Source organism: Rhinolophus sinicus, linkage group LG10 (genome assembly GCF_036562045.2).
Source record: "Rhinolophus sinicus isolate RSC01 linkage group LG10, ASM3656204v1, whole genome shotgun sequence".
Classification (NCBI taxonomy): domain Eukaryota; kingdom Metazoa; phylum Chordata; class Mammalia; order Chiroptera; family Rhinolophidae; genus Rhinolophus; species Rhinolophus sinicus.
This window is the reverse complement of record NC_133759.1, coordinates 12,071,602-12,096,301: the sequence shown is the minus strand read 5'-3', so window position 1 is coordinate 12,096,301 and position 24,700 is coordinate 12,071,602. Positions and strand designations below refer to the sequence as shown.

The following is a 24,700-nucleotide window of genomic DNA, read 5'->3' as shown; positions in this document are numbered from 1 at the left end:
ATGGCAAATATGCCCTCGGCACTGTTTCCAACACTCTGAGAAGGCTGTTTACATAGTCCCAAGGCTTAGGTGCAATGAATGAGGAGGATCATGGCATTTTGGGGGTTCCAGTTGGGAATGCTTGCTTAGAATTATTTCTTGCTCATCCATCTGGAGGATCCAAGATCTGAAATTTCAGGTGCCGAGTCTGTGTTCCATTCTCTGATATGTGCAGCGATCTCAATCTGATCTCAACCAAGCATTTTGAAAAATGACTGCAACTGTACCAGGCCCTGGACCAAGGGCTTGTGGTAGGTGGTCTCCAGATATGGCCAATGGCCACCCTCAGTTCTTTCCCATGTTTCCTCACTTGAAGTGATGGAGCTTATTTCCTCTTCCTTTGAATCTGGCAGGCCCTTTGGGTTGCTTTGACCAAAACAATGTGACAAAAATGACGGTGTGCCAGTTCTAGGCCTAACCTCTAGGAGGTCTGGTACCTTCTGCTGCTTCTCTCCTTGGAGCCAGCTGCCAAATAAGAAGTCCAACTACTGTGAGAAAGTAAGAAAGGCCAAGTTACTAAATGGAGAGGACAGGAGAGAGAGAGAGAGAGAGAGAGAGAGAGAGAGAGAGAGCTGCTTGGATGGCCCCCGCCATTCCAGACATCACAAGTGGAGTGTGAGACATGTGAGCAAAGAATCCATCTTGCATATTTCAGCCCACAGACACCACATGGGGCAGAAGAACCACCAGCTGAGCCCAGCCTAGGTTGCAGAATTGTGAGAAATCATGAACAGTTGTTTTAAAGTCACTAAGTTTTGGGAGGGTGGATTATATAGTAGCAAATAATGAAAACAGTGTTTGGTATCATTTCAGTTAGTAAATATAACCACCAACCCTACGAGGTACAATCTGCCCTCCCCTCTCTCATTTCACAAATGAGGAAATTGAGGTTTTGAGAATTGCCTCATTGGCCCCATGTCACACCGCTAGTAAATGGCTGAACTGACACATGATCCCATGCCTGCCCGATTCCAAAGTCCCACCGCTTAGCCTAAACACGCTCATGCTTCTCCACAGAGAATGGGAGCTCCCACGTCCGTGGCAGATGATAGAGCTGTTCAAAGGAAATCTGTTAAAGTGCTTGGACTAACAGATACTCACAGCTTCCGACTCCCTCTTCCCTTCATGTTTCCCTAAAAGAACCCCCCATGGCAGGCTTTTTATGAAGATGGATAGTGGCCATGTGAACCATGTCTGGGAATGACAGCTGCTGACGGGGACATAGAGGACACGAGGACAGCTGGGGGAGGACATAGCATTTGTTGGATAACTACCACGTGCTGCTTGCTGTACACGACCGACTGATCTAATTCACGGGCAACCTAAGAAGGCCGGCATCCTTGTCTCTGCTTTACAGATGAGAAAGCTGAGATGCAGAGAGGTTGAGGAGCTTGCCCAAAGGAACCTGGAAGTAAATATCAAAGATAGGATCTGACTGCCAAGCCGGTCCAGCTCCTCAGTCTGCAGTCTTTCTGATCTAATGAAAACCCAAGACCCAGGCTTATAGCATCTGTACAACTTCGAGATTTTTTTAAATGTGGGAGGTAAGGGAGTTTCCAGATTTTACAGTTTATGTTTCAGTGTCCTCGTTTTGCCAAAGCCAGAAGCCAACCTGGGGGTAAAGACAGAGGAAAAACAGCAACATATTTCAAAGAAAGACTAATGAGAACTAATTGAAACATAAAAGTGTTCAGGAAAGCAAAACAAACAGAAAAACTCCTGGTGCAGCCTGTTGAAATAACCAGGTGTTGGAAGGATGTCTGCAGACTGGCTGACGTTGGACCGCAGGCCCGATCCCAGCAATGAGGTCCGAGGTCTTCTGCTCACACGTGGTCCATTTCTCTCTACGAAACACCTTTAGCAGAGACTGCTAGCTGATATAGTGCTTTTCTGAGGAACTTTACAATGTTTTGAGAAGGCAAAACAACCTCTAAAAGTTGCCCTGCACACACCGTGGCCCCTCCAAGGTGCAGCAGCTAAAACTGCAGAGTCCGCAGAGTGCCCACGGCTGTGCAGTGGCCTGTAGTTTCTGTCCACTGAGAGCAAGGTTGGCCCTGCATCCTGGGACTTAGTCTGTCTGCCTTGGTGGAGATGTGCACACACACACACGTGCACACACATGCACACACGTGCATGCACACACACACCTGACAGGCCTCATAGCGTGCTGCTTCTATCAGCAAAGCCATGCACTGGCCTAGCTTCTGTTAGGTTGGTTTCCTAGTCACTTAGGAGTCAGCCTGGATAGTGCCTGTGCATTCTCTCTCTCTCTCTCTCTCTCTCTCTCTCTCTCTCTCCCCCCACCCTCTTAAAATAGAGGTTGTGGGGACCAGCTGAGTGTTGTCTGCTCTGTGCTGTCTGCCTGTCTGTTCCTGCATTCCATTTCCTCCTGCCTGTGTCCCCAGCACACACAGGACGCAGGCATCCTTGGAATGCTCCCCCTGCCTCAGACCCACAGCAGGTGTGGAGGCTCTGCACTGCCTCCGTGGGCTTCCCTTGGAGGGAAGCATGACCAGCCACCCATGGGCTGTGTCTGCACCCCGCCCCCCCACCCCCGTCTCTGGTTTCCTACTGCTACAACCAGGAGGCCACAGCAGGATTCTTAAGGGGCCCTCCCTCCCGTGACATGCAAAGACCAGAGAGTTCTTTCCCGTCAGCAGACTGCCATGTTGGGGAGAACCACTTTTCCTCCTCCAGCTCTTAAACACTCAGCCCTCCCGTGCCCATATGGGGATCCTTCCTTAGGGTCCTCGCGGGAGAAGCAAAACCTGGGTGTGTCTATGAGCGTATGTGGACTTGGCTTCCCGTACACAGGATTCTCTGGCTATTTACACATTAGGAGGTAAGCAGACATGCATGTGGGGCTGGCTTAGTAATTAGACACCTGGCTGGTCCCCTCTGTTTTATCAAGTCATCGCAGCGTCTGGTTCACCCCAAGAAGGACTCTCCTACTGAAAAGTGATGACGAGGAAAGGAAGACCTGACTAACCCGCCTACTGGAGCTGCTAGAGAAGCCGACGAAGAAATAGTCTCACTGTGTGATGTTTAAAGCAAAGCAGCCAGAGGTACCACTGTTGCTACCCCTCTCCCCACCTTATACTTGCTTCTGGAAGCTTCAGACAACTGGGCTTAGGAGAAACTGACTGCCAATATTTTGGGAGCTATGAAGTCATCTGTCATCCCCCCAGGAGGGTGGATCTGGGGCTCCTGGCTCCATGACCACATGTAATGCCGTGTCTTGCCTGCTCCTCTACACGCTGAGCTCAAGATTGGGCTGTAGTCCTCTCCACAGCTGCCTGAAAAGGATCCGGGAAACTGTCTGAAGAGGTTCTTTGGTCACCACTGCAAAGCAAGGCTCAGCCTATGGCTTAGCAGGCTGACACACGCTCTCAGATAAACAGGATCATGGATGGAAGAGAGAGGACAAGGGATCCGAGACTGCAGAAGTGACTTGGTTAAGTCATCCAATCTTCCTGAGCCTCAGTTTCCTCATCTGAAAATTGGGAAGAGGACTATGTACTTGCCTTGCCTGTTTCACAGAGTTATTTTAGGGCTCAAAACAACATGTGGTAGACAAAAACAACATGGGGGTTTTGAATCAGTATAGAAATAGGAGACGCCATTATTTGGTCCTGTCATATTACAAGGAGGATTCTCAGGGGGAACATGGAGGAGAGCCTGCCTTGACTGGGTCAGCTGACAGTTTAATCTCTTAAGGACGCGGGTCTCTATGACCTGTCCCTAGGTCTAGGTTGATTGTATTTTCTTCATCTGTAAGGAGAGGAAATTAATGGCTAGGGACGCTCATAAAATCCCCAGGGGCATCTGGGAGCTCTGCCTGCTTTGGGGGGGGGGTCTCCTGATGGCACATTTGGTGGTCTCATCTCCACTGAGGAGGAAGACACTGGCGTGCCAGTTTCTCGTCTCACTCTCAAAGTCGTTCTTCCTTTACGCAAATGTATAATAGGTATTTGTTATATTTGTTTGCAACAAATGCCTATTATACATTGGCATGAAGAAGAACGACTTTGGGATTCTAAACAAAACAACACAAACTAAAATGCCACTGGGAAAAGAGGATATTTAAATGGCCAGTTTTAGACACAGACCAAGTCCAGGATGTAGGCTCTGTCCACCCAAACTGACGAATTTCATAAGGAGCTCACGCATCCCTGAAAGCAGAACTGCCTCAGACAAAAGTGTACAGAAGTCAAGGCACTTCAGAGTTGGAGGTGTCTTTAGAGATTCTCTTTCTTCAGCTCTCATTTCACAGATAAGAAAAATAAAAGAAAGGGATTTGGCCAGAATCACCGAGAAAATGAAAGGTGGAGCTAAGAGTCAAACCCAGATTCTCCATAACCATTATATTTCCACTAAACCCAGGACCATAACTCTATCAAAAAGTGGTGAAAGTTGCAGCCCCATGTTTTCAGGTCTTGATCTAGAACACCAACCTATGGCTGATTTGTCAAGGCTCAGTCATAGCGTCCTATCCAACCAGATCCCAGGGTCTGGCAGGGGAGACTGTTGAGACATCTTAGGCACTAGAAGTATTTCCTGGCAGTGACCCAGAAAGTCTTCAAAAGATGCAACACAGAGCTAAGACAGGACATTAGGAGCAGGAAAGAGTATCCAGGTGGAGGGTAAATGAATAGCAAGCTGTCTTGGCAGGAGGCTGAATGAGAGAAACACAGGAAGACAGGGGTGTCCAAAAAGGGGCACAGAAGAGGTAAGAACAAGAAAGTTCCTATGGGAGCTAAGGCAGGTGGGAGCAAGAAAGTCAAAGCCATCCTGCTAGAAGTGGAGTGTAAAACATCGGTTTGGCTCTAACCCCTCCCCCCAAAAAAACCCTCCCAAAACAAAAGGATGCCCCAAATACAACGAATGGAGTGTAAGAGCAGCACAAGTCTTGGGTGGGTAAACAGAACACCTGGCCTAGATCCCCATTAGTTACCTGAAAATCCATGAAGGTTTGGTCTCAGAGTCTGGAGGCAGTAGTAATGTGCGCCAGTCATGGAGACTAGAAGACTGAAGGACGTGAGAAGGCAGATGGGTCCTAGTTGTCTGTGAAATGTACCCAGAACCACCTCTTTCATCCAGAGGAAAAGGAAAAAAAAGGCAGATGAGTTTATACATAAAAGTTTCTAAAACATTTATTTCCAAAACACACTTTAAAAAAAAAATTGAAAAATAGTGTTGAAAAGATCTAAGAGCTAGGGCTTTTTTTTTTTTTTTTTTTTTAGCAACATTGCTCAGTTAATCCTAAGTGAACAACAAGGAAGGGGGGAAAGCAGAGCTCTCTAGCCATAGCCCTGAATGGCATTTGGAGGAAAACCAAAGCCACTAGGTCTCCTCCCACTTCCGGTCTTCAGCATAATTTGGGCAATACATGGTGTAGTTAAATGTCCTGTTCTTATAAATATTTGAGCCTTGAAATCCGACTTTATTCACAGCTGGATCGAGGCCTAGGGTGACCATCAGTTAAGTGATTCCATGCCTTGGGGAGTCTACGTTGGGGCTTTCATGTTCAAAGGATGCGGTCCATTGAAGACTTGGAAAATGGACTTGCTCTGATGTTCATAGTCTTCAGTTCTCATAACCAAAGCAGGGCTGATTTTAAAAAGGTGACTGTATTATTTTTCTCTCTCTCTCCACCCTGCCCTCACCCCCATATTATCAATCATGCAAGGACAGAGGAAGCTAATGCAGTGTAGGCGTGGCGGAGTGTGGCAGCATTGTTGGGGCTTAACTCTTGGGCTTTCATAGTTTTTCTTCCCAGTAGACGTCTCCCAAGGCACTCTTTCGTCATGAAAAGCGAACCATGTCAGCTGAACTTTTTAACTGGGCTTTGAGGGTTGGCCTTGAGATAAAAGACAAAAAAGATTTTGAAATCTGTGTTCACATAGCAGAGTCTGTGATTCCAAATTTGCACAAATGCAGGGGAGGGTGCAGATTCTTTCCTTTCATTGTGGGAATAACGGGGGGATGTTATTAACCATTATAGAGACATCAAGATGGGCAGGTTTGGTTCAACCCAAGAATAGGTTCTAGCATTTGGAGGAGTCAGACTGGGCAAGGGGCACATCTACACCATTGATGAATGGCATAACACCACAGGGTAGGGAGAAGGCACACAAATAAGCCACAGTTAAGCAATACATTGAATTAGTGCTGCTTATTAGTTGTGATAGGACCATGCATGTCGAGTGAGTGCTAAGAAAATATAGTTGGTGGTGGGGCAGCTCAAGAAGTCCTGGCGAGGCATAGCTAGTACAGACTCTTGAAGTTCACTCCCAGGGGAAGGGAAGCAGTGCTTCCTGTGAGAGGAAATGTGACAGAGATATGAGAGGACTAAAGACTAATTGAGCACCTACTGTGTGCTAACTATTGTGTGAGGCATGTAACATATATAGTTTTTCACTTAGACATTTCAGCTATGAATGAAGTAATTCCCTAGTTTACAGAAATGGAAACTAGCAGCTTAGAGAGTTAAAAGACCTGCTAGAGCTGTGTGTCCCTCCCCCACCCTCCCCTACCTGAAGGCCTAAAGCTCTGGGCTGGAGTTGCGAACCAGAAGTGTTTACAGGACCCTGCCTTGCTCCGGGAAACAGCACACACCTGCCAGGCTTTATTTGCCCAGATGGAGAGGGCTGCTTTAACTTGGACAGAGAATGAGCAGCTTCCTGTTAGCACCAAGAACCATATCCTATGGGAACAGCTGGCATAACTGGCCCAGTTGGACTAGACTGGGAGATGCCTGCTTTGAAGCTCTGGAGATGAACTCACCTCGATGCTTCTGTCTCCATGGCTGGCTCAACTCTGCAGAGTTGAAACATTTCGGACTCAGCTCTGCTCTGCCTCCGGCCTAGCACAGCTCTGTGCTCACCTCCTAAAGCCCACACCTTTCCATGATGTCAGGAATAGCCTAGGATATTTGCCTTAAGGATAAGCCTAGGGTATTTGCCTCTTTCTATATTGTCTTACATTTCAATGGAACCACTCCATCCCCTTCCAAACAATGGAACCTCTCACCTGTGGGCAGCAATATGTGCCAGGCCTTGTTAGGCTGGCTCCTACCCATGGGACACTCTGGCTTGCTACTGGGTACACGCTGGGCTGATGGTGAAGAGACACCAATGAACTTGATCAGGAACCACTGAAGCAGAGGAGGAAGGGATGGGGTTGAAAAGCTGGGGAGCAGAGTGATCAAGGCAGGTTGGGCCAGATGGGGGATTTACATATTCAGCTGGAGGATTTTAGCAAATGTGATCATATTAGTGTCTCATGATCAGTCTGGAAGCTATACTGAGGCTTGATGGTCGGGGGAGAGATTAGAGGTGGGAGAATGATGAAGAAACTGACACAGCAATCCAAGAATGAGACCATGTAGATCATAACTAAGGTTTTTCTACAAGGAGTGGGGAATGATAGATGCAAGCAAAATAGCTCAGGAATAACCCATAGCATGTGGCTTTTGACTGTGTAATAAGGAAAAGGGAGTTCTTATAGTAATACATCTTATTAAAACATTTTAAATCTTCAAATAGAGACCACTCAGTGTAAAGCTACATCTACTTTCAAGCAAGGGTTCACTCAAGTCGTCCCAGAGAGTACTTTTTATTCTGAATGTTCTCCCAAATCTCTGGAGAGTTTCAATGTCTCAGAGCCGCTGATAGCAGATGTTCTCCCTCAACAGTGGAAGCATTTCAGCTTCCTCATGGCTACAATGCTGATGCACAAGGACTGCACATCTCTTAGGTAGGGTGAGTTCTTCAGGCCTGGAGAGAGTATGGACCTCCACCAGCACCACCCTGGGGCAGCTTATAGCCATTGGCTAAGTGACACAGAGTTACAAAACTCCAGACATGTTGCCTCCAGGTAGGATGAATTTTGTGGTTCAGCTCACACTCCAGATCAGGGATGAGAGTGGTCACGCTAAGCAGACTCTAGCTGACACCGCATTCTGAATAGTTCTGCCCCTTGCCCCAACATGCTTCCTTCTCTCTTCCAAGAGCTTTCCCCCAATAAGTCATTTGCATAAGAATCCTCATCTCGGGGTCTGCTTCTAGGAACCCGGATTAAGATACTTGGCGTTCAAAGAGGTTGAATTTACAAGAACTGAATCCACACTATAGGCGGAAGCACATACAGTTTACTAAACAGGAAACAAAGCCATAACTGCGGAAGTCCAGAAAATAGCATCCATGCTAAATAGTTCAACCAAGGGAATTTTAAAAAGGGGATCTAGTTACAGAGGTGTTGGGAGGGCTGAAAATTGGACAGAGATGCAGATTAAAGATTAGAAATACGTCACCACCTTTAGGGCTGGAGGAACAAAGGGCAGAGATGATGTCAGCAGAACCTAGGAGCCAGGGCTGCCTAGATGGAGCTGGACCTTGCAGTGGGAAACATGGGGGAAGCTGCCCCATGGAAGCTGGAACCATCAAGACAGGCAGTCATACCTGCGCTCAGTTTCCCATTGGTTCTTCCCATTGGCTGAAATTAATAAGAGGCCAGGGGACAAGGGAGCCTGGGAAATGCAATTTTCAGGGGGCTGATGCAACGCGGAGCAGAACAGGAGAAGGGCAGAGAATAGATCTAAGTCCAAATGACCAGTACAACTAGGGGAAAAGTGCAAGTAACACATAATCAACTATGGTGAGTTATGTGTCAACTCCTCATCCCTCCTCTATAAGCCACTAGGGAAACCATCATAAATGAGAGACTGGGAAAAAAATCTCTGAGGTATTTCTCTTCTTCTTCCTTCTCATACATGTATCAGCTTTGGATTTGGGCTCCTCTTCTGGTGGCCTGTTCTGGTCAGTCCTGGGCTGGTTACTTTCTGTGGCCTAACTGTTGATATACTAACTACACAGAATTCTATAATCACTATTGCAATACAAACCTCGCTATGAAGGCAACCTCTCCAAGCTTTGGTTGTATTCCATCTGTAAAATGGGAACAACAATACCTACTTCTTGCAGGTCCTGATTTCTTGGAACCCCTGATCCCATGGGTTTCAAAGGTAATAACATACGTAAAATAGTAAGCACACTGCTTAGAGTATATAGTGAGTGCTTCATAAGCGGTGGATTTTTCATCATCATTAGCATTAATACAATTACAAGATTTATCCCTTGGGTCCTTTGCCATGACTACGGTCTACCCACTCTGCAGGGAGGTGTAGCTTCATCTATAGCCACGGTTTTATAAAGCCCGAGCTCACATGACACCTAAATAAACTGGGCTCAGATCAAAATTGCTTTCTGAGCTGACAACATTTTAACTTGGATTTCCTTTAATACGTCAAGTGGAGACTGTGTGAATTACAGGTGCTAAAATCCATGAGTTACCCAATCATTCAGTCTGAGCCCTGTCTGAGGGCCACAGGAGTACACTACCACAATCCCTACAGATCATTAAAGAGCCAGTTTTCTCAAGAACGTCAAGCAAGAAGAGTAATTTAATGAGCGCAATAATAGGCTTTCAAATGAAAATTCAAGTTTTGAGAATTAGGTCATCCTAAATGGAACTCAGAAACCTGGGTCTAAAAATAGACGAATTCCATCTGGGGTTGGAGATGAAGTGTTTGGGCCCATGTGAGGCAGAAAGTTAGAACGGAGACCCTTGCATAAAGCCAGGATCCTCACATGTCCCACATTCACTGAAGCAGTTTGATGGTTAATTTTGTGTCAATTTGGCTGGGCCACATCGAGGAGATATTTGGTCACATATTATTCTGGCGGTTTCTATGAAGGTGTTTTCTGAATGCGATTAACATTTAAACAGTGGGTGTTAAGTAAAGCAGATTTTCCTCCATAATGTGGGTGGGCCTCATTCAATTAGTTGAAGATCTTAATTTAAAAACAGACTGACCTCCTCAACCAAAAAAAGGAATTCTGCCAGCAGACCACCTTTGGACTCAAACTGCAACTGTTTGCTGGGTCTCCAGCCTGTTGGTCTACTCTGCAGATTTTAGACTTGCCAAGCTTCCTTAAAATTAATCAATAGCTCTCTCTCTCTCTCTCTTTCTCTCTCTTCTGGTCTTACTGAATCACGAGCATCATAGGACCTCCAATACTCTCCTGCCTTCAGAAGGGAGGGTTATCCTTTCCATTGCTTGCCCCACCCTCCTCTCACTCTGTACACAGATAAGAACACTTTCCCTAAGCAGAAGAAGCAATAGAGACACTGTGTGGTGCTTTCACTACATGCTTAACGCCACCAGGAAAGATGCCGTTAAGTCTGATCAGAAACCTTGATTACCAAACATCTCCTGCATGAGGACAAGCAAAGGAGGTGGATGCACTGGACCAAGGACGCAGGTGGCCTTAGAGCCAAGTTACAGGAAGAGTACCAGTAGCCACTGCTATTACTCAGCATAGCAGGAACCTGACTATATTATGTTGCCACAATAAGGTGCCAGGAACTTCAAGAACGGGACCAATGGAGTACAAAACTAAGGACAGCATGGCAGGAAGAACATGGTCAATACTGAGAGCCTCCCATGTTAGGCCTTTCAACACAATGTGGGGAAGAAGTGGAGGAGGGCACACCAGCGTGGTTCAGATTAGAAATAGCCTTGTTATTTCCCCTAAGAAAGGTGATGGGAAAACTGTCCCCATATGTGCCAAGTTCAAGTGTAGGCGGGCTCATTTGGTGGGGGAGGAGATGGAGAGCACCTTCTTAGAATGTGGCTCTGATGATGGACTCCCCAGAGATTGAAGCAGGAAAGCCAAACATGAGTTGGGGGAAGATGGAGACAGCCACAAAAGGGGTGGGTTGGGGAACCAGAGAGGCAAAGACTTTCCCACACTTCAGTTAACATCTGCATGATGATGTTTGAGCCTAACAACACACACACAGGGATGACCCAGAGGTGAACGAGAGTCAAAATAATGAGGAAATCACTTCCTGGGAGACAAAGCACAAAGAAGGTGAGCAATTCACCCAGGGGCCAGGCTAATGCACTACCCAAGGAAGCCAGAGAGCCCCTCCCACAGTGGTGGGTGGTGTGTCTACCTGATGAAAGGAAGTCTGGCCTGGGGACACTGGGCTACACAAACAGATTGCTGGCAGAAGAAAATGTGGCAGGAACTGATCACTCAACCTCGTTTTACATGTTGACAACTGTTTCTGTTTTCTCTGTTCCATTAGTGAGATACAATCCACTCTGGGAGTGGAGGGCACTTCCCACCTACCAGGATGGAATACAAATGTTTCATCATTTGCCAGCAGAGTTTGAAGAGCAAGCCCTCCCTGCCCTTAAGGAAAGGGGAACCAGTTTTTTGGTTGCTAACTGTTTGAGCTCTGGGATTTAATGAGCCAAAGTTAATTGTGAAAGAAAATAGGGCTTTTCTATGGAAGGAACAAGAGTGTAGGTTGGAACCCAAAGGAAGACCGTGGGAAGAGGAGTAAGCAAGGAGTCCTCAGTGGGGCTTGAAAGCTGGGGGGATATGCCCTCTGATCATCTAATAGGGAGGTGGGAAGAGCTCAGGACCCCCATTTTGTGATAGTGGTTAGTAATGCTCTTTTATTTTGGACACATTACAGAATTAGTCCAAAAATCCCTAGACACTAGTTTTTTACCAGAAGAAGGCATCTCTTTCGCCATTGCAGGATTTGAGTGGCATGGCCATGACAGGATAGAAGATAATCTGTTCTTTCATAGCAGGTTGCTGACAGCATCAGCTCCCAACCTAGGCTTGTCTGGAGGAGTGCATCCAGACAAGCAACAGACATTACACCCACATGTAACTTTACCTCTTCAAAGGAAACAGCACAGCAAAATAACATCCAATCCCGTGAAACGATAATAACCCATGCAGAGCCCATCAATACACAACCCACCTGAAGCCTTTTGCACTTGCTGTTCCTTCTGTTAGAACATGTGGATCCCTGTCTCAGTTCATTCCACTGTCTGCTGAAATATCACCTCCTCAGAAAGCCCTTACAGGGCTACCCTATCTGAAATATCACCACCCTCGACTCTTTCTAACTCTGCTTGACTTTTCATTACAGCATATATAATTTCTGGCACCATTCCATATATTTATTTACTTTCTGTTTATCCTTCTAGGATGTCAGCTTCAAGAGGGCAGAGAATTTGTCTTATTTGGTTCACTACTCTGTCCCCATTATGAACAATACCTGATGCATGGTCAGTAAAGTCAATATTAGGTGGATGAATGGGCCGTCATGATAGAAAAAATTAGCCCCTCTGTAAATACTTCAGTTAAAAAACATAGATATGTTTTGAAGGGGTTTTGTTTCAAGTCAGTGAGGTATCATCCAGTCTAATATGACCGTTTGTGAGCTAAGGAAAACCAGATTTTCCTACTAAACCAGTCTTCTCTTGGAAAATATAGAGTAGTCTGGGAGCCTGAATTACCTGTTGGACTGTTCCACCAGTTTCTCAGCCGTTAATTTATCTTGGGTCGTTGTCAAGAACATCAACAGCTAAGGCCCGTCACTGTGCCACAGCAAGGAGATAGGGTCTGTCTTGACTTCTGTTCTTTGCTTCGTTGTTTTCCTTCTCTAATTGAAATGTAATATTATTTCCTTCTTTTAAAGAAATACAAGGATAATGTAAAACAAACTCAATGCAAAAGGGTATATGTAAAAAGTAAATTTCCCCTTAACATCAGAGGCCCTTGGTCTCCCTCACCAGAGACATCCAATTGTATCTCCTTATGGTTGCAATTTACTCTGCCCTTATTACAATAGAATTCATCAGCTTTTCATGTATTTTTGGCCATCTGGACATCCTCTTCTCTGCATAACGTGATCAAGTACCTTGCCTATTTTTGGTTGTATGCCTTTAATTTGTTGATTTGTATGAAGTACTTTATAGTCTGGATGCAAATCCTCTGTGAATTATATGTGTTCCAAATACTATCTTCCACTCAACGGCTTGCATTTTCATGCTCTTAAATGTAATTTCATGCTCTGAAAGGTGATTTTTATAAACAGAAATTCTTAGTTTTGAGTCCAGTTTAGTAACCTTTTCCTTTATAATCAGTCAGTGTTTTTATGATTTGGATGCCTTGTTTAACCCAAGAAATGTGCAAAGTTCAAAAAGAGGAGTGAACTGGGGAGTCAGGGAAGCAAGAACTTTTCTACAATATGATTTTCAGTTTTAAAACTTGAGTTTGAAGATAAGTATACACCTGTGAAATTGTCACCATAAACAATGCCATAAACTTAGCCATCACCTCTAAGGGCTTCCTTCTCCCTTTTTTTTTGGTGTGTGATAAGAATATTCAGCATAAGATTTGCCCTTAAGAAGTATGGTAGATCAAATTTCTATTTCATTCATTACTATGAGTTTCACTATTATTTCCTCTTCCAAGATGATAAAGATATTTTCTTATATTATCTTCTAAAGAATTTGTTGTTTTGCCTTTCACATTGAGGCTTAAATCCACCTAATTTCATTTTTGTGTATAGTATGAAGTAGAAATCCAGTTAATTGTTTTTTCATTTTGATATCTCATTGTCCCCGTACCATTTTTTTAAAAGTCTTTTTTCTAATCCTCTGCAGTATCACCTTTGTCATAAATCAGGTATATATGCTTGTTTCTTGGCCCTCTATTCCTGTATCACTGGTGTATCTGTCTAGATTTTTACCTTAGTTATCTGTACCCCAATAACTTTATAATAATTCTTGTCATTTGGGAGAGCAAATCCTGCTGCTTTATACTTCTTTAAGAGTATCTTGGTTATTCTTTGCTCTTTGCATTTCCAGAGAAATTCTAGAAAGAACTTACTAATTTTCACAAAAAGAAAAACCTATTCATATTTTGCTTGGGCTATCAATTTAACAAGAATTGGCAGCTTTTATGCTATTGACTTATCTAATCTACGAACATGGTATGCCTCTCTTGTACATATGTATTAATATATATATTTATATATATGTTAACATACAGTAATACAATTATACACACACACACATTGTACATGTACCCTATACATTATATAATGGAAGGAATTGCTGAACAACCAGGTTTCAAAGAGAACAGGAGTTAGAGCATGCTAGCGATCTGGGGAGCAGGCAGTAAGGTAGTTTACAAGGAGCGAGCATCTGATCTATGTCAAGTACCTAACTCTTGGCCAGGGGCAGGTAGGGCAGACTGAGTCCTCACAAAGCAAATTCAGAGGCTTTTATAAGAAGATTTGGGAATGGATGCTGGGCAGGCAAAAATAACATGTCTACTACAGATACAGAAAGAGAAATCTAGGAGAGACAGAGGAGCATGGAAACAGAAGAGAAATAAAGAAAAGAGGAAAGGAATGAAACAGGAGGGGCGGGGTGGTTTGGACCAGTGTGAGTCATCTGAAATGGGAGCTATGCCAACAATCAAGAAAAATAATGGGAGGTCTTTCTCAGGGACAGTATGATTTCTGTGGGTCTTCTTCATGGGCCCATTCCTCCATTAAAAATATTAAAAAGTATATTTTATGACTGTGCTGGTATAAAAAAATATAATGAAAGCTGCATTTATCAATGTATATCTATTATTGTTACATTCATTCTTTCTTCTGATTTTAAAAGAAATTTAAATTAAAACATTTCCGTGGAACCCCAAACATATCATGGGCCCCAAATGCTGTGCGTAATGGATGAGTCAGCCCTGCTTCTGCCCTTTTCTCCTCTCCCTCACCACTTCTCCCCAAGATGGGGCCGGAATCAGAATTTACCATTTCCATTGCATGGTGCCCACCTTCCCACAGCCTCCACCTGCTACACTTTGCCCGAGGGCTCTCACGGGCTGTGGGAGCCAGTCCCACTTACATAAGGGAAGTTGGAGTTGCTGGGGATTTGACATACTTATCCAGCAGCTCTTAACCAGTAAGTAATGGGAGATGGTATATAAATACCCCAGTTCCTCACCCCTTGGGCTGGAAACCCAGAGGCACGTGTTCTTCATTTACTCCCAGAGGAGCCAAGCTGGATTAACCTCCTGTTTCCCAAAGTGGTAACTTGTCTGATAATAGACCTTTTATTGGTTGCCTTCCCCTTCCCTATCTCAATTCTCCACTTCCCTACCGCCATTTTCTTGGGTGCCCTCAGAAATACATTATTCACATGCAAAGTCTTGTCTCAGGGTCTGCTGCTGAGAGAACCCAAACTGAGACACTCTTTTTCAGGTTACCTTGTGTTTGGGGACAAAGCTCTCTGACATGCCAGCCTTGCAACCAAATGCAAAGGGATGGTACCTTCACTCTGCAGAGAGGGGAACAAGAGAGGGCCACCAATTCCTGTCTTCCAAAGAAGCTGCCTAGTTGGGAGGGGTAATCTGCATTGAATATTTTCTTGGATGACTGTAATGAAAATATTATTCCAGAGGTTTTTTTTCTTAACCTGGACCTTTTCTGTTATTTCAATTTCATATGAAAACTTTAGCATTGGCCAAAGAATAATGGACTATTTAATTCAATCAAAGCCTGGTGAAATCTTTCTTCCTGGTGTTTTGGCTGGCTGAGTCACTTAGTTTACACAAACCAATGGCATCAGGGCAAAGCACTTTGACAATATAAAGGGTTATGGAAAAACTAATTCATATTAATCATCTGAGTTATGTTTTCATTTCCTTTAATGTGGTGGATTTGGCCAGGGGACAGTAGGCCTCATGACTGCCCCTCAGAATAAAATTTTAAAAGAATATGTATTTTTGGAAAATCTCTTTCCTGTAACACACCCAGAGTTCTTTAAAAGATGCTTTAGCTTGAAAAACCTCAAGTGAAGAATCACGATCCAAGGCAGAGCACTTGGGAAAGTCTGGAGGAGAAGGATTAGAGGAATCACACACGTTTTTATGGCATATTCACTTGCAGAACTTTGGAACAAATGTGCTTTATTTTCTCGTTAAAATGGTTTGACCCACATTGATACATCTGTAATTTTCCTCTCCAGTGGCCCCAAGGGGTTGGATAGTACAAAGCATAATGACTAACAGCATGAACTTCAAACTCAGAAAGATCTGGGTTCGAACCCTAGGTCGACCACTTATGTTTGACCTTGGGCTAGTTACTTAACCTTTCTATACCCCTATTTCCTGATTTGTAGAATGGGGATAGTTAGACTCAGCTCATAGACCTGTGAGCTTATTGTTAGAATAAAAACAATGCATGAAAGTGCTTAGCGTTATGTGCTAAATATAATCACCCTTCATTTCTTGTTCTTAGCCAGTGTCCCCTTAAGTTGAGTTTCTGCGCCCATTTGATAACTTTCTTAGACCATTCACAATGTCCTCAGCAGTTCAAAGCTGTTTCCATTCAAGGCCAGGGCGGTCCTCTGTGCAGCTGCTCCTCTGAGGTAACATAGGAAGATGCACGATCTTGCCCACACACGCCTTTCTCCCAGAAGCCAGATCGCGTGCTTCTGTCTCCTTGCCCACCACGTTGGGGTGCCCACGCGGGACACTCTTTGGGATTGTATGACTAGGAGGGACTTGGTCAAGTCAGGAAAGGCCACTGAAAGGATGATAACTGGTCACCTACAGGGGATTTGAGAGGTTGCCTCAAACTTCTCCCCTTTGGGAAGGTGAGAGAGGGCTGAAGTACCGAGAGGCAGGAGAAATAAGCTACAGTTGCAGGAAGGGAGGGTATAACTGACCCCCAAGATACCCAAAGCAACCAGGGCAAATAAGGTGAAGACAAAGGTAGACCGTGTTCAGAGTTGTCCAGACAAAGTCCAGCAGTGAGATGATTATTACAGGTGACTGTGAACTTCGTCATTCTGAACAGTCAACCCAGATGACCCAGGAAATACAAGTGATAACCACAGAAACACATTCTGTTGGTCCTTTGTTTTACAGTTTGCCAAGTATTTTCATACCCATTGCCTCTGTACATTGTGTAGCACTAACTGGGGGCTGCTCTGCGTCGTGGTCACCAACATCTATGGCTGTTTTGTGGGCAGACACATCGAGGCAGCGCAGGCAGTTGGGAGTGAGAAGACCTGGGAGGGGGTCGCCACCCTGGCTGTTCCATTTATAAGCTGAGTAACAAGGGAAAGCCACAGAGCCAATGAATCTCGATAGATTCCGCCGTAAAGCAAGGATGTAATAATGTCTACCACAGGGCTATTGGGAGAACCAAACAAGACAGGTTAGTGAGATGCTTCATAAACTTTATAGGGCTGTGTAAATAATATGTTATTCAATTTATGGTGCTTAATCCAGGGCCTTGCACCTGGAACAAGGTGTTAATATCGAAGTTTCCATAGAGATAATGAGACACAATAGTATGAAATTCCAAAGCCAGATTCCTCATGCAAAAATCACAAAGAAGATTATGAAGAACTATTTCATAACTCCCGAGTCCTCTCTCACCCACCACTCTACTATATTTTGTATATGAAATATATAAAAATAGTAGAAAGACAGGAGAGAAAATTTTGAAGGTGTGTGTGTGTGTGTGTGTGTGTGTGTGTAAATTTTTTGGAGAAAGCTGTTGCCGTGACCTGAGGCTTCCCACTCCGTCCAGGAGGAAATGATAGGAAGTACTATTTTCCCTCAGATTAAGTAAGGGGCTTTCTGGGGGACCCCTGAGAAAGCTGTGGCATGTGTGACCTGCATTTGGAAGTTTGGAAGCAAAGATCAGTGTCTTATTGCACAGCTGATTGAGACCAAGTGGCCCATGGCAGAAAGATTGAGGGAATGGAGCTGGGTGGAAGTGTATGCTCTACAAAAGGGAGGAACAGAGTGGGCTTTGCTCGGATGCATCGCAACAGAGGCCCCAGGAGCTGAGGGGGAATGCTGGATCTCTAGGGGCTGTGGAAAGAGCCTTGACTGACTCCCAGACCAAGAGACATCTGTCTGGAGGAAGGGAACTCCCGGTGAAGGGCTGGCAGGAAACCTTCAAAGAGCCCCCCAGAACTCCCTGAGAAAAAGGGTCAGCTCCAAACATCTGTCAGAGCAAGAGAGGACAGATCCGCTTCTGTGTACGTCAAGCGGGATTTTTCCTTCCTCCGACTTTCCTCTATTCTCCCACTGCGGACCACCCTGCGGGTCAGGAACTGTCCAACACACTGGCCTCCCCACAGTGTCTGATGGCTCTGTGTGCGAATTCGTCCTCCCCAGAGATACTGTTGAACTGCAGACATCTGCCACGCAGTCTGTAGGATTCACCAGCAACCAGGGGTCATGTGAGGACTGACAATAAAGTTCGCGAACTCATCCTAGAAAAAGTGCTACATATGTCATTGCTGAATATCACTGCGGTCACCTTCAAAGTATTCCCCTTGAGAACCTACACACTGATGCCACCCTTCAAAACAATTTGGGAACTCTTTTTCTGGAATGGCCATCAAAGCTGACCGTTGTATTACCCTTAATGTCATCAAAATGTCTTCCTTTCAATATTTCCTTTATCTTTGGGTAAAGAAAGAAGTCATTGGGGACCAGATCAGATGAGTCGGGAGGGTGTTCCAATACAGTTATTTGTTTACTGGCTCAAAACTCCCTCACAGACAGTGCCCTGTGAGCTGGTGCATTGTTGTGATGCAAGAGCCATGAATTGCTGGTGAAAAGTTCAGGTCGTCTAACTTTTTCACTCAGCCTTTTCAGCACTGCCAAATAGTAAACTTGGTTAACTGTTTATCCAGTTGGTTCAAATTCATAATGAATAATCCCTCTGATATCAAAAAGAAAGTTAGCAACATCATTGCAACAAGTTCACGAACTTAACTGTCAGACCTCTCAGGCAAATGTCATCTTGGCTTCTGCCCCTGGGCAGGCAACCCTGAACAGCTCTTGATGTGTGACCCCAGACAGGACTGGCTGAGTGATCTGTGGGCCCAGGGTCAGATGAAAAGGCAGGGACTCTTGTGTAAGAATTATTAAGAATTTCAAGACAGCAATAGCAGAGCACTGAACCAAGCACGAGGTCCTGCGAAGTGGGGAGCCCTGTGTGACTGCACAGGGTGCACACACGTGACCCCAAATTATCTCCATTAGCAAACACTAACAGAGGATTCTGGAATCCGGCTGCCTTTCTGGGAGGCTGGCTTCCTCAGGCTGCACCCCTCAGTGTGACTTGAACAGGCATTAGCCCACAATTCTCCTTTCCCTCCTCCTAGCAGGAAACTGAGGCACAGGAGATGACTAGAGCCCTCAGGAACAGGGGAGCCCATGGCCACAGAAAAGCCTCAGCCCAGCAATTGGTCCTGGGGCAGAAAGTATTCTTTGGCAGGACATGGGCTGCATGTAAAAGCCCAGGGATGGCTGGACCTTCAGCTTTAGCCATGAGAACTGCAGAGGACTCTCAGCTTGCAGCAGCATGGGCTGGTCCTAAGTTGTTTGGGATTTTGCGGGCTGGGGCTTAAAATCCTGGCCAGATTCTCCTTGGAGGCAGCCATGTCCTCTGTGGGCTGGCGACCCTCCTGAGAGGCTAGAGAGAGCAAGTTTTTAAAAACTGTAAAATGATTAGAAAAAGGAGACATGAGCACCTCAGAGGACTTCCTGCCGGGTCCTCATTCCTTTAAGTGCTGCTCCCTCTGTGGGTTCACTGACGAGAGTCAACTTCATGCCATTCAGCCCCTCATCCCACCTACACCCTGGCAGCTCCGAAAACAGAAGAAAGGCTCTTTTGCCCAGTTCACTCCTACTGTGGAGGCAAACAATCCCATTACAAGGAGGAAGACCCACCTGGCCACAAGGTACCAAATGAATGCATTTACCTGTCTAATGTCTGCCTTCCCCTCTGGTTAGAAAGCTCTACAAGGGCATGGGCTGTGCCCATCTGGTTTCTCTTGTGCCCGACTATATGGCACATGCTTCAATGTATTTGTTGAGTAAATGAATGGATTTCAAAGAGAAAGGTAAATGAAACATTTCACAGAAAGCTTGAGTCAGGGCTCCTGGAAAGGTCTGGCTCTATCTCCCCTTGTCTTAAGTTACCTTCCCCAGAAACAGAGGGTGGAGGTGATCGAGGGCATGTCTCTTGTTGAGAGAATGCTCTTGGGAAGGAGAGGCAGGGGCTGGATGCAGTGGAGCACAGAGCAGGATGGGTCTCAGTTGGAAACTACTTTGGCCTGATCCCATGGGAGCTCTGACGCATGAATTGCATCCCAGAGCTGCCCCACCCAGAGGTAAGGGGCTGGCCTTTTGTACCCCCGTGCCAGTCAGCCATGGGCTCCCTGCTGCCCCTGGTGAGGAGACGTAGGCTCCTAAGGGCAATTCTCTGAAGAAGGGAGCAGATGTGACCCCTTAGCGGCCAATAGTCACAGCAGCTGCAGAATGGGTATACCAACCAGCCTCCATCTGACCATCCCGCTCTCACCCCTTTCCCCCAACAGGCATACCTGAGCAGGTGGATCCCAAGACTTAAATTCTCAGAGTATCAGAAAGCTACACTTTGGTCCCCTAGCCTAAGCCCCATTCACAGCCTTCAGGCTATCTGGTGCTTCCCCAGTGGTCACAAAAGGGATGCTTCCTTTTCCATTGGCTGCCAGCCTTTCTGAACACAGAGGACTCTGTCCAGGAGCCTGGAGGAGAGATGCAGGGAGTTGGAGGGTTGCCAAAAGCTTGCCCTCATTCCCTGTTAGACACTGCCTGTGTGAAAGAGAGGTGTGTGACACGGAGAGGAGTCAAAGTGATTTAAAGCTTCAGCTGAGAGATGCCAGCAATGGACGTCAGCTCCCGTCGCCCCTGCTAAAATCCCTCCTGGCTTTGAATGGCATTTGGATTAAAAGCCAAACTCTGCTGCCCATGTGCAAACCTCACCTCACCTGGTCCCTGCCCACCTCTCCCACCTCATCTCCCCCATCTGCCCTCTTATCACACTGCAGCAGCCCAGCATCTCTCCTGTTCCACAAACAGGCAACTCATTGCTGTATTGGCATCTTGCTGCTGGCCCTTCCCTCCCCCTGGAACGTTTTTCTCCCTGATCACTTCTCTCGAGAAACTGGTGTTGATTTCTCTGTCTGAAGAGGTCCACACCCCTAACCTATCACAACCTAACCCATCACTCCCTGATATTTCTTTCCTTCGTTTATTACCTGTTTATTGCATTCTCCCTCTCTCCACTGCCTATCTGAAACACAAGCTCCATGAGAACACAGACCTTGACTAACTTCCTGTAACTCCAGCAATTACATGTAGGAAAGTCAGGGAAGGGAGTTATTTGAGAGTGAAGGAGGAGGAAGAATCATACGTTATACTTGGTAGAAGTTGAGTTTGATGTTCCAGTGAAATGTGTGGATGGAAGGGCCCAGGAGACAGCTGGAGATGCCTGGCTAGACCCAAGGGAGAGTTTGAGCCTGGGATGTGTATTTCGGAGTCCTTCCCATAGAGCTAATAGCTAAAATCCTGGGTGTGGATAAGACAGCTAAGAGCAGAGCCTTAGGCAACACCTACTTTCTGGAGATTTGTTTCATCGTTGCCTGGAATGTTTCTCCACCTACCTCATGCACCCCTCTCTCAAAACTAAAGTTGCAGTCTAAGAATGCCTTCCCTCTTTCCCCAAGTTTATAATCCCTGCCCTGTTGCAAATGCACAGCAATAACCACAGCCTTTCAGGAAGCAGCCCTCTCCCTCCTGGCAGCTGACAGGAGGTTCTCTGGTCAGGCTGGCCTCTTGGTGCTCTGCATATGGAAGTTCAATTACCATCAATGGGAGGCCCATCTGCAGGGTGAGGGCAGAATACACAATGGAGATTGATGCACCAGATAGGAGCCCGGATCAAAGAGGAACCCTGGGTTTGTGAAGTCCTTTCATCCTCCCTGATGAAAGGTGATGCGTGAAGGAAAAATTATCATGATTATTTTATTGGGTTCCAATTGGAGATGGCCTACACTCACCAGTATGGACAATCGCTAACAGCCTGCATGGATGTCTCTACAATATGTACAGACAGGCTGTACACAACGCAATACGTGTGTGCATGTACGTTTGTGTGTCTCTGTGTATGTTCATCAGTGACATCAGCAAGCACCCTTTGTTGTCAAGGAAGCTGGAAAGAGAATAACAGACTTCAACCCCCCTCTCCTTGCACCCCCCGTCATGTAGACACAGATATACCGTGAAATACACATATTTTGTAAATGTGTATGGAAAAAGCAGTAAAGTAGGGGGAAAGGGAACAGAAGGACATTTGGATTTGTCAGCGTCTCTTCAGAGAAAGCCCTGAGGATATACCATTCTTAGAATAAAGCTCTTATTTCACAGTGTATCAGTGGGACAATTAACAAGCTCCCTTCGTCCTGTTCCATAATTCATTCTCTTTGTTTTAGATATTGAGCTGAGCTAGTGACTTAAAACCATGCGAAATAGCTTTTAAATACAGATCTGTGCCTGGCAGTTCTGCCTTGCCAGTGACGGAAGACCAACTTGTCCCATCATTAGAGAGGTGGACACCATGTCACTTTGTCATTCAAATTCCTTTTCAATTTAACTCCGTGTCCCTCACTGGTGCTGGCTGTGGCACCGCAGAGGACGTGGTTTCTGGGCTGAACATTTTCCTGCCATCCCAGGATTATTATTGTGACTGGATTTAGAGGTCCTTAGCTTGGAGTGCAGATAAGACGCAGCATATGTGGGATGGGGGAGGGGAGAGCTTTCTCGGGCTCTGTGTTTACCTGACCTTGCATACAGCTTTTTCTTCCTCAGGGAGAAGCTGACTGCTGTTTTCAGCAGCTCTGCATGCCTGGGGAAAGTGGAAGGCCACCGGAAGGTGACAGCTGGGGCAGGGCTAAAACAGCAGGTCCCCAGGGGGGGTCATTCACTGGGCTGACAATTCAGTTGATGCTTGCTTGGGTTGGGGCCTTGCACTAATTTGGGTGCTGACATCCTGGTGACAGCAGCAGAGGAAAAGTGAGCTGGGGAGCAGAGATGGGAAAACTTGAAATGACTCCCCTAAATGATGGTTGACTTGTTTTGTGACATCATATCCCCAAGGAGCAGGATGCTAAGGTGTCAAGTAGACAGGCTGGGTACCTTTTTACGAAGGTCTGACAATTAAGTTCATGAACTTGTTGCAATGCTGTTGCTAACCTTTTTTTGATATCAGAGGGATTCGTCATTATGAATTTGTACCAACTGGACAAACACTTAACCAAGTTTACTATTTGGAAGTGCTGAAAAGGCTGCATGAAAAAGTTAGACAACCTGAACTTTTCGCCAAGAATTCATGGCTCTTGCATCACAACAATGCACCAGCTCACACGGCACTGTCTGTGAGGGAGTTTTGAGCCAGTAAACAAATAACTGTATTGGAACACCCTCCCTACTCACCTGATCTGGCCCCTAATGACTTCTTTCTTTACCGGAAGATAAAGGAAATATTGAAATTTTGATGACATTCAGGACATCAAGGGTAATATGACGACAGCTCTGATGGCCATTCCAGAAAAAGAATTCCCAAATTGCTTTGAAGGGTGGACTAGGCACTGGCGTCAGCACATAGCTTCCCAAGGGGAGGACTTAGAAGGTGACCGTAGTGACACTCAGCAATAAGGTATGTGGCACTTTCTCTAGGGTGAGTTTGCGAACCTGATTGTCAGAGCTCGTATTTAGGCCGCGGTGGTAACAGTGTCCTCCAGAATCAGCCTAGTAGCTTCATCATTACGGGGCTTTGTCCAGCAGGGTCTGGACATCCATTAGTCCAGATTCCATTTTCCCTGCTTACTTTTTTGTTCCAGCAGAAATGGAGGGATTTCCCCCACAGTTGTGCAGAAGAGGCACCACTCACAAGCGACTCCTGTCAAAGGGATATATCAGATTCTTGAAGAGAGTATAACAGGTTTAAGTGGGTCAGATGCCATCACTCAACAGCTTCTCCTTGATCCTTTAATCTCTCATCTGAAGCTCAAGACCCAGCCAGGTGACCTCGGGCAGCACCACCATGGTACTGGCAGAGCTTCTCTGTCAGAAGGTTGACGAATCCACTGGCTACACCATTCCACACTCTGTTTGAGACTGAACGTGATTTATAAGTATAACCTATTGTTTTAAGATCAACCAAGGTCATGCCAGAAGAAATGCTGTCCTCTGGGAAGAGATCCACAACAACCAGGCCACTGCACAGCCCTTTAACTACCAAGAACCCTCAAGGAGAAAGTCACCTCTAAGTGAGTTGGAGGAAACAGTGACAAAAGAACACTAACAGGCCTTGGACTTAGAAACGTGGGAGTGAGTTTTGCCTCCATTTCCAGCAACTGCTACTCACACAGTCCCTTCCAAAAATGTGAGTGGCCTCAAAGAAGAGACAGCTGCCTCCCTAGCCCATCACTCATCACCTGCTTGCTGGCCTAGGACTGATAAGACAAACCCAGATCAAATTACCTGGCAGCTGGGAGAGCAATGAGATAAGGAAAGGCAAACACAGTAGAAGTTCAGTAAAGTAGCAAAGATCAAATTATGTATTACATTTTCCAGGAACTAAAACCTTGCTCCCTCTGCAAACCTAGGGGAGTCACCTCAAATCAGTCAGTAGCAAATAAGGTTCCTTGGAGAAAAACAACGCCTTCAGAATTAGGAAAAAAGAGCTCTGAGAGACCAGTCCATTCCCACTGGGCCAGATGATAGGAAAATAAAAAGAGCAGAGATGAACATTACAGGGGAGGTGAGTGGTCAGTGGCCAAAGAAGCTTTGAGCAACAGGAAGAACACCAAACTGAACTAGAGACATGCGTTCTTATTCTAGTTCTCTCTCTC

General features: G+C 45.7%; 1 long non-coding RNA gene across 1 annotated transcript in view; it reads left to right on the top strand.

Annotated features, from left to right (window-relative positions):
* Positions 1–24,700, top strand: part of LOC109445394 (uncharacterized) — a 221,570-nt gene that overhangs the window by 182,726 nt on the left and 14,144 nt on the right. The gene's annotated exons all lie outside the window — the stretch shown is intronic.